We start from the raw sequence: 9807 nt of genomic DNA on the forward strand, positions 1-9807 counted from the left end.
GTTTTATTATAGCTTTGTAGCATAGTTTGAAATCAGGAAGTATGCTGTCTCCAATTTTGTTCTCTCTCAAGATTGCTTTAGCTATTCATGATCTTTTGTGATTCCAAGAAAATTTTAGGATTATTTGTTCTAGTTTTGAGAAGAATGCCATCAGTATTTTGGTAAAAATTGCATTGAATCTATAGAGTGCTTTGTGTAGTGTGGCCATTTTAATGATATTAATCCTTCCAATCTATGTACCTAAGGCTTTTATTTATTTATTTATTTATTTATTTATTTATTTATTTATTTATTTATTTATGATGTGTTTAATCACTTGTTTTTTAAAAAAATGTACATGGAATTTACAATACAATCCTTAGTGTTTCAAAAAGTTATTTAAAAGAAAGAGTTACATAATGACTTCCTACCTTGTAGCATGCATTTTCTTTTTAAATTGCCCTCCCTATACTTCCCCAAGCTATGCAGCATTTGGACTGTCAGTTGACACAGTGGTGGAACGTAAAGGTGTTGGTCATTTAACATATATTTACTTAACTTAGTTCCAAAATATGATTATAGATAATATTTATTGAGTGCCATGTCTTTTTTTATAGTATTTATTATTTATATATTTTTTATTAGTTTCAGGTGCACAAAACAAAGTAATACTTAGATGTTTATCATTTATGTCCCTCACGCTGTGTCAACACCCCTCCCCCCATCCACTATCCCTCTGACATCGCACAGAGCCATTACATTTCCACTGTCTCTATTCCTAATGCTGTACTCCGCTTCTTGTAGGTATATACATACATACATACATACATACATACATACATACATATATATAAACTTGTAGTTGACATTCATTATTGTTCAGCTTCAGCTTCAGTGTACCTAAGGCTTTTAGTATGATGTTGAAAAGGAGTGTTGAGAGGAAACATCCTTACTTTGTTCTGATCTTAGCAGGAAAGCTTCTAGTTTCTTACTATTAAGTATGAGTATGACAGCTGTAGGTTTTTATGTAGATGATGATCTTTATCCAGTTAAGAAAATTTTCCTCTATTACCAGTTTTCTGAGAGTTTTTATCATACACAAGTGTTGGATTTTGTTAAATGCTGTTTCTGCACCTATTGATGTGATTTTTCTTTCTTGTCTTCTTGATGTGTTGGATTGTATTGATTTTCAAGTGCTTCCTCTTCCTTTTTACCAGTTGGGTCTGGGCCTTGTGACCCATTCTGTTCAACATGGCTTTAGGTGAAGTCTGCTGGGTATGTATAGGGTGATGGGCTCTAGGAAAGAGTTCGCTTTCTTGGTAAACAAGCAGGAATACAACTGACACTGTCCTGTTCTTTTTTCATCTGATTTTAAATGTGGATGCAATAGCTGAAGATATAGCAGTGATCTTGTCATCATGATGGAAGGAGAGGCCAGTAGAATTGCAGACGTGGTAGCTGTGAAATCATTATAGTATCTTGTGCAAACACCTACCTCTGGTCTCCTGATTACATGACAGAAATAAACCACTTTTTGTTTAGCCACTGCAGTTGGATTTTATGTTATATGCGGTGAAACCTGTTTTCAACTAATACTCATGTCCTAGCCATAACAAGACACATAGAAGTCATCAAAGAAGACTATATTATTGCTGTGTTTCTGCAAGTGGTGCTCTGGTGTCTAAGCTTAGAAAGACTGGCCATGAAGGGGAAGCTGATAAAGCGTGGAAAGGAGAGTAGCTGAGTAACAGGGAATCAACAGAGTCTCTGATGGCTAGGGAACTCCTGGGTGAGACTAGTTCAGAGCAAGAAGACTAACACATGGCCAAAAGCAATACACATGTCCCAGGGCAAGGGCAGAAAGGCATTCAAGAAGTGGCAAGATAAAGTGATGATGCAACATGGTGTAGTAGATGAGCCTAGGGACCAAACAAACAGGAAATTGAGTCCTGGCTGTGCCACTTCTTAGATATACCGTGTTTCCCCCAAAATAAGACCTAACTTGACAACAAGCCCTAGCATGACTTTTCAGGACGACATCCCCTGAACATAAGCCCTAATGTGTATTTGGAGCAAAAATTAATATCAGACCCGGTCTTATTTTCTGGGAAACACAGTATTACTTGGTCCAACTATATGACCGCTATAAGCCTTCACTATCTCTTCTATAACATGGGAAGAAAATTGTCTGCCTCATAAGGTCACTGTAAAGATTAAAAGCAACAGCATATTTAGAGCTCACAGTTATATTACCTTTGCTTCATTTCCCTTTTCCCATGTTCAAAGTCAGAGTAAAGTTAGCAAAGAGATCAAGGCACCATGTGTTAGAAAGACATAGACTGGAGGGAAGCTTGTGTATTAGGGAGTTATGCTGATAGAAGTGAGCAAGAGGTTCCTTAAAGTCAGTAATCCAAAGTGTCTTTCTGGAGTCACCCAACCTTAAGGGAGCTGCAGCTAGGGAGCAAAAAGAACTTCCAAATAACTGAATAAAGAAATCAAGATATTAATATTCCCAGGGAGCAATAGGGAATCATTGGCTTTCTTGTATGTACTGCTTGAGATAACAAACTGAATCTTTAAAGTCCAGTAAATATTTGTTGAATTAACAATACATTAGAACATTAAAACCTTTTCAGTAGTCCCTATAACAATATTTACCTGGCTTATAAAATCACTTTGGTATTTTCTTCCAGATATAATTGGAGGAAAATTTTCTAGATTCTACCCAGGAGGAGGTCTAAATTGATTAAAGATCACCTTGAGATTTTGGAACCAATTTGATATGATGTTTCATCACAAAGCAAATTAAAATTATGTTATTTTAGGAAGAAGCAAAATCCAAAGGAGATCTAAGCAGTTTAACTCATGATTAATTCAGGAGGATTATATTAATTGAAATTGGTATTTGGGCATGGTTAGTGAAAATCGCAAATATTTTCTTAGAGTTGGGAAGATTTCCCAATGACTGGATTTCCTTCTAAAGTCAGACTTATTCATTCCCTAATCCAACAAGCAATTAGTGAGAATTCCAGGTACTAAGCACAGAACTGGAAGTTTGTGGAGTTGTTTTTTTTTTTAAATACCACACAATTTTTTAAAAAGATAGCATACAATTATGGTACCTGTTCTTCCAGCACAGTGGGTACCAAGCACTGTATGCATAAGAATCACTTAGGTAGCTTATTAAAAATGCTTACTTTTTGGGCTTCCCATAGAGATTTTGATTCATGGGGATGGGACTAAAAAGTGTCATTTTCATAAAGAATTCCAGATGATTCAAATGCAGATGGACTGAGAATCATACCTTGAAGCATATTATTCTACAGCTAGAACCCATAAGCTAGCTGATGAAAAAGAAAACGTTTCAAGGACACAGGACGACAGACCAGGATGAAGAGTACCAAGGCAGCAGGAAGAAATCAAAATATGCAGGTGTAGGGAGCAGATGGACCTGACAGTTTCTGGGAAGCTGTGATCATGTGTAATTAGAGCTAGACAAATTAATAGTCCCAATTAGAACATATAGTAATCCCACATGTCAGGGCAGAGTAACGACTGAGACTAAGCAGAGCCCACAGGAACCAAGGGCAGTCAAGAATTCTTTTTTAAATTCAAATTCAAACTCAAAAAAAAAAAAAAAGACTAGTTTAAATAAAGAGACCCTGATTTAGGTGGTAATTCAGTCTTATCCAAAGTCCCTGTAAAGAACTTTTGGGAAAGAAAGCAGTTCCAGAGCAAGACTTGCAAGCAGAAGGAGGGGAGTGGTGTAGAGAGGAAAGTGAACTGAAAAGGAGCAATGGAGCGTGCTCACAAACAGAGGGCAAGAAAGAGGATAGTGAAATACGCTTCTTTGGCCTGAAATTTCCTTCAGTGTGGTAATGCCCATTTCACCGACTTATCAACTAATCAGTAACCAACGCAGGCTGATTGATGGACGGGGTGACAGAGAAAAGTGAGAAATAGCTACTTTTAAATACCTGGCCCATCACCCCTGAGACACTGGGAACACTGGGTTTTTGGTGAATCATCTTCTTGAAGGCCGATTTGAACATTATGCATCAGTTTCCTCATCTGCAAAATAGAAATAATACCTAACTACTTATATAGGGGTAGAAACTATTAAAGATAGATGTAAAATAGTTAGCTTCCTGCCTGGCCTACAGTTGGCACTAAGAATAAATGATTTATTTTTATTGTTATCATTATTAACCCTGTTCTGGGGTTTTCTTTAGGACCCGATTAATCATAGGCTACTGTTTGCCATGCTTGGGTTTTTTTCTGACACTTTTGTTAAAATTTTCGTCGGCTGTCTATATACGATGTCAGAGGGGTAGTAAGTTGGGGGTGAGGGGTTGTCACTTTGTGAGGGGTGTAAATGTCTAACTATTATATTGTTTTGTATGCCTGAAACTAATAAAAAAAATTTTTAGTTGACCGTCAATTTACTTTGAGGATATTTTTCTACTAATGCCAGAAATCTTGTCACATCATGTCTTCTGAATGTGGGCCCCAATCTTGCAGCTTTCTTAGCCCCTATGCTGAGAGGTGCTTAATAACTGATGTTTACGGGGTCCAATATTTAGTGATTTATATGAATTACCACAATTATTCCTCATAAAAATACGCTTGAAATAAAGACTGCTACTGCCCTTAGATAACAGACAAGGGAACTGGGACTTAGCATTTAAAAAACTTACCAACTGCCTTTTTCTCACATAAGTAGGATTTTCAGGGAGATCCTACTCACCATCTCCTGTCTCTGCACCTCATTCTACTTCTGCTTCTTTTCTCTCTGCTTATCGGTCATCACTGTCATCAACCCTCATTTAAACTTTATAGAAAAGAGCTTCAGCCACCTGAGATAATGTAAACTGATGCTTTCAGTCTAAAATCCAAAAATCAGAGGGGAAGGGGAAGGATCATTGCCAAGTCTGACTTATCCACCCTTCAACAGTTCAACTGTGGCCAAAAGAGCCAAGGAAATATGGCAGCTCTTTTGTCAATAAAAGGATGGATTGGAGGGAAAAGCTGTCCCTAGAAAAGGGAGCTCTTCTGAGAAGGAGGGATGTTGTATAGATAAAACAATATGTGTCCATGCCGTCTGTCTGGGGCTATTCATTCCCCAGAACCTCACTGCATTTTTAATATTTTGAATTCCCATTTTTAACCATGGTTAGTGCAGTAGAGATTTAAGGGGAAAATAATATATAATAATATATATATATATATATATATATATATATATATATATATATATATATATATATATATATATATGTAGTTACTGTTTTTGGTGCTTGCTTCTTTCTCATAGATTTCAATTCAATATTTGGAATTGTTTCTTTAAGAATTTTAATGAACACCTCCCACTCCCTAAAATTGACAAAACAAAGCAACTAAGCAATGAGAACTGGACATGAGACAGGCCTGTTTGGACCCTGTTGTAAGCACTCTTCTGGTATAGTCGGATGAGGTTAGCAGAGTCAGTTCCCTTGATGGAGGGTGAGCTCTGCAGGTGTTTGTAACTAGTGATTACAGAGCAGGCAAGGGGCTTGATCTTTTGAGTGGGATCTTTTGGTTCTACTAATTAACTGCCCAGTCCTCTCCCCCTTCCTTCCACCAGTGAACTTTTCTTTGATCTTAACTGTGTATGGAAAATGAGTGCAACTAGAATGATATAATACAATAAACATGTTAGTAAAATTAACTTGATAAAATAAAAACATTGTCAGTAGCATTCAGTAGCTCTGGACAATTTTATTTATTTTATGCATAATGCAATGTTTGGCATCCATTCGGTCTATTTTTGCATAACAAGTGTGAATTTAGGGCAGGAAGAAACTTGAATAACTTATATTCCACCTCAAAATTTGGATACCTGACATATCTGTCCCTAAATAGGTTGTAGACAACATATACAATAGAACCAGTAATGCTTTGTTCACCTCCAAAACTTAAAAAGCATAACAAATGCACATAAGGAGAACTGGTGACATTTCTTAAAACTTTAAAAATTTGTGTAAATGTATTTTAAAAGGAATAATCCTGATTGAAATAATAGCTAATTCAATTTTTAGAGCAGCATATATGTTATAATTATTCAATGGCTCTAAAATAATTTGGCATTGTTCTTTAAGTAGAGGCATTATTGCTTAATTGCAGATGAGTCATTTCCCCAGTCCCAGGCAATTAATCAGTGTTTCCTAAGCTTGCCTAAAATAGGAAACATCTGGGGTTTTTGTCAAATGTACAGATTACTGGGCCCACCCCAGACCTATTGAGTTAGAATTTCTAGGGAAGGCCTTCGGGAATCTGTTTATTAAGTATCCCAGGTGGATATTATTATCAGGCAGATTTAGGAAATACTATTTGGATTCCTTGTACAGTGGCATTAACTTTTTGAATTACTATTTTTTTCTTTTTTTGAGTGACTGGAATAGAGCTTTATCACTGAACAAACTGGGACATTCCGAAGCACTCATGAACTATAAACCAAAGTATGTTCCATTTCATGTAAATACATTTTCCTGTTATCTGAAACAAATACCATGTATATACATATTTTTCCTTTATGCATTAATGTACAGCAGAACATTTTTGTTCCTGCAATAAAAAACACAAGATTAAATCCATTGCCACCTTGAAAAAAAGAACAGAAGGAGAAAGATAAGTTATTGAACATCTCACCATACACCAGGCATAATCCTGATAGTTGGTTTATGTAGTTATTTCCTTTAATCTTAACAATCACTGGTGACATGAGTATGTTGTTTCCATTTTATAGATTAAGAAACTGAGGCTTGAAGAGGTTAATGAATTTTCCCATGGTCACTCAGTGCTCAAGCTAGACAGGGGTCAAATCCATCAAGTACATGTTCTTATAATACCACGATACTAGCCTTTAGTGTTCAAATTGCAAGTCAAGGAATTCATATTCACTGGACGGAATGATCCTGTGTTTGAGAAAATATATTCTCTGGACACCAAAAAAGGGGTAATTTTTCATATATTTGGGCTGAGTCAGAGAGGGAAGAAAGGACGGGAGATTTCAGAAAGTCTGATGGCCTCTTATAGGATGATAAGCCACTTTTCTCATTATGATCCCTTAAAAATAAACTCTCCCAAAGAACAAATGAGAAAAATAAATAAAATTGTAAATCTAGATGTATGATATGTAAATGTTATATATATATATATATATATATATATATATATATATATATATATATATATATCCATGGAAGCAGATTTTACTCCAACTCATTTACTTTCTTATTTCACCATGTTGTTTATTCTGTTTGAAGTGGTTGAAACCAGAAACAAAAGTTCTACCTTTGGGATTTCTTGTTTTAAAAACCCTTTTAGCAAAAGGTTTGTTTTCTTAGACTTAGAAGCTGTTGAAAGGTGCCAGATGGCTAGCCTTGGAAGATGTTTATTTGTAGAGGAGGGCAGGTGTGGATGGGGCATCCTGGACTTCCCACGCAGCCCAGCTTAGGAACTCTTGCCCTCCTGGGTGACAGTTAATATTAATTTGGGAAGTTAAGAGGACTCCCTGAATAAAAGCAGACACTACAAGATAGTAGCACATTCCTCTGTTGTTACCATTGTTGTTGATATCATCGGCTAAGACCCAACCATCCAATCATTTTTAAAGTAGGCTGTTAGGGAGGATTTGGGAGGAGGCAATACAGTACAGGAATGTAGGATGAATAGAGAGAGATGGTAAGACAGTGGATAGGATGGTGAAAAGCAGTTTGAACTTCACTTTTCATACAATGCTATGTGCATTTTGTGTTGTACTTTCTTTTTCTTTTCTTTCTTTCATTCATTTATTTATTTTGAACTTTAATAATTGTTTTTATTTTTCAATTACAGTTGACATACAAGATTAGTTTCAGATGTACAACATAGTGATTAGACATTTATATATCTTATGAAGTGATCACCTCGATAAATTTAGTAGCTATCTGATGCCATACATAGTTATTACAATATTACTGACTATATTTCTTATGTTATCTTTTACATTACCATGACATTTTGTAATTCTTAATCACTTCACCTTTTCACCTGCCCCCCAACCACCTCTCATCTGGCAATCACAAAAATTTCCTCTGTATCTATGAGTTTGTTTTTGTTTTCTTTGTCTATTTTGTTTTTTAGATTCTACATGTAAGTGAAATCATACGGCATTTATCTTTCTCTGTTTGACTTCCTTCACTCAGCACGATACCCTCTAGGTCAATCCATGTTGTTGCAGATGGTAACATTTTATTCCTTGCAGGTGGCTGAGTAATATTCCATTGTAAATATATACCACCTCTGCTATATCCATTCATCCATTGATGAATACCAAGATTGTGTCCATATCTTGGCTATTGTAAATAATACTGCAGTGAACATATGAATGCACATGTTCCTTCAAAGTAGTGTTTTGGGTTTCTTTGGATAACTACCTAGAAGTGGGATTACTGAGTCCTTCTTTGTCTCTTGTTATAGCCTTTGTTTTAAAATCTATTTTGTCTGATATAAGTTTTACTACCCCAGGTTTTTGTTTGTTTCCAGTTTCATGCAATACCTTTTTTCATCTCTTTATTTTCAGTCTGTGTGTGTCTTTCTATGTGAAGTGAGTCTCTTGTAGACAGCCTATGTAAGGGTCTTGTTTTCTAATCTATTCAGCTACCCTATCTTTTGATAGGAGATTTTAATCCATTTACATTTAAAGTAATTATTGAAAGATGTGTAGTTATTGCCATTTTATTATTTACATTTTTTATCTTTTTAAAATTCTTCTTCTTAAAGAACTCCCTCTGACATTTCTTGTAATACTGGTTTGGTGGTGATGAACTCCTTTAGCTTTTTCTTGTCTGGAAAGCTCTTTATCTGTCCTTTGATTCTAAATGATAGCTTTGTTGGGTAGAATAATCTTGGTTGTAGATCCATGCTTTTCATCATTTGGAATATTTCATGCCAATCCCTTCTGGTCTGCCAAGTTTCTGTTGAGAAATCTTCTGATAGACTTATGGGAGCTCCCTTATGGGTAACTAACTGCCTTTCTCTTGCTGCTTTTAAGATTCCCTCTTTGTCTTTAATGTTTGGCATTTTAATTATGATGTGTCTTGATGTGGGCCTCTTTGGGTTCATCTTGTTTGGGACTGTCTGTGCTTCCTGGGCTTGTACGTCTATTTCCTTCGCCAGGTTAGGGAAATTTTCCATCATCATTTCTTTAAATAAGTTTCCAATTCCTTTCTTTTCCTTCTGATAATCTCTATGATGCAAATGTTGGTATGCTTGATGTTGTCCCAGAGGCACCTTAAACTATCCTCATGTTTTTGGATTCTTTTTTCTTTTTGTTTTTCTAATTGGGTGTTTTATGCTACCTTATCTTCTAAATCTCTGATTTGATTTCTTGCTTCTTCTGTCTACTATTGACTCTCTCTATTCTTTATTTCAGTTATTACATTCATTTATGACTGGTTCTTTTTTATGTTTCTTATCTCTTTGTTGAAATTCTCCATGAGATAATTGAGCATCCTCATAACCAGTGTTTTGAACTCTGTATTTAGTAGATTGCTTGTCTCCATTTTGTTTAGTTCTTTTTCTGGAGCTTTGTTCTGTTCTTTCATTTGGGACATGTTTCTTCATCTCCCCATTTGGGCTGCCTCTCTGTGTTTGTTTCTTTGTATTAAGTTGAGCTGCTATGTCTCCCAGTCTTAGGAGAATGGTCTTATGTAGTAGGTGTCCTGTGGGGCCCAGTGGTGCAGCCTCCCTGGTCAATTGCTCTGAGTACTCCAGCAGTATCCCTTGTGTGGGTTGTGTGTGCCCTCC

The sequence above is a fragment of the Rhinolophus hipposideros genome (assembly GCF_964194185.1).
Source record: "Rhinolophus hipposideros genome assembly, chromosome: 6".
NCBI classification, from domain to species: domain Eukaryota; kingdom Metazoa; phylum Chordata; class Mammalia; order Chiroptera; family Rhinolophidae; genus Rhinolophus; species Rhinolophus hipposideros.